Genomic DNA, 1297 nt, shown 5'->3' with positions numbered 1-1297 from the left:
GGAATTGGAATCCAAGAGGTACTGGCAGTGAGAGAAAACAGGCCAGGCCAACAGGCAGGCTGGTACGACACTTAGCATACCTCCAGAGGACAAGATAAGACCCTGGGGGTCACCAGAGGCAGGCAGAGCAGTCAAAGGAAAAGCGAGCAGAGAATTGAGGTCCACAGAGCAGGCGGGACACAGTGCAGACGCCCTGTCAGGAGGATTTGGGGATTTGTGTGTGGTAGGAGGGCAGTTCAAAGTGGGAACGCCTGTGGCTATTAACAGAAACAGTCCTGGCAGTGAGAACCGGAAAGCTCCATGAAAGGTCTAAGACACCCTGCAAACATCGCTGTGCACTGATTTGACGTTCATTCGACAAAAGCAGCTGGTAAAGCAGCCCCTTCAACTCTAAGCTGCCACTCCGCTGCAAAATCTGCACCTAGTAAGAGTTAATGAATGGTAACACATTACCCAAATCACCACCCCATCTACGTCGGTGACCTCCAGTCAAAATGACTACCCACGAAATACTCATTTGGTGTTCGACCTCCAGTGGCCACTTTATATATGTATATAAACACACATATTTAACATATATTATATTATATGCATATAAATATATATGTATATAAATGTATATTAAACATATATAACATATTGTGTACATACATAAATTTTATATATATATATATAATACTGAGTCATCACCAGTCTCCCAGAGCTTAGGAAATTGGGGGCCTCAGAGAGGTAACATGTACCAACACAGAGTAGGCAACAAAGTTGGAATTTGAACCCAAGTCTGTCATAGTTAATGCTGTGTTTTAAGTGGGCTTTACAGTAAGCAGAAATGCCAAACATGCTGAACTAGATCAACTTCACACTCCTAAGACATCTGATGACTTTCAAGAAACTTCTAGACAAACTCAGGGATCCACTTTGCACCGCAAAGAAGTAAATGTGAAATAAGCAAACATTAAGCCAAGAAACTTGACTTTCTTGCTTCTAGAGGACTTGCTGGGTCTCCATCCTGGCTGCTGGCTTGGTAGCGCCTTTGCCCTATTGTTCCCAAGATTTAAGTGCGTGCTGAGTAGCCTAGAACCATCCAAATGCTAAGTCTACGGGGAGTCACAGAACTAACAGTCTAAGGCTGAGGAAAAATTAGGAATTGTTGAATGCACTGTTGGAGTTCCCACCTGGACAAATACTTACTAAGTGCGCACTAACGTTGTTGGAGTTCCCACCTGGACAAATACTTACTAAGTGCGCACTAACGTTGTTGGAGTTCCCACCTGGACAAATACTTACTAAGTGCGCA

This window comes from Alexandromys fortis, unplaced genomic scaffold (genome assembly GCF_014885135.2).
Source record: "Alexandromys fortis isolate MF-2015 unplaced genomic scaffold, M_Fortis_MF-2015_v1.1 scaffold_4, whole genome shotgun sequence".
Lineage (NCBI taxonomy): Eukaryota > Metazoa > Chordata > Mammalia > Rodentia > Cricetidae > Alexandromys > Alexandromys fortis.
This window is presented reverse-complemented; position numbering follows the sequence as displayed.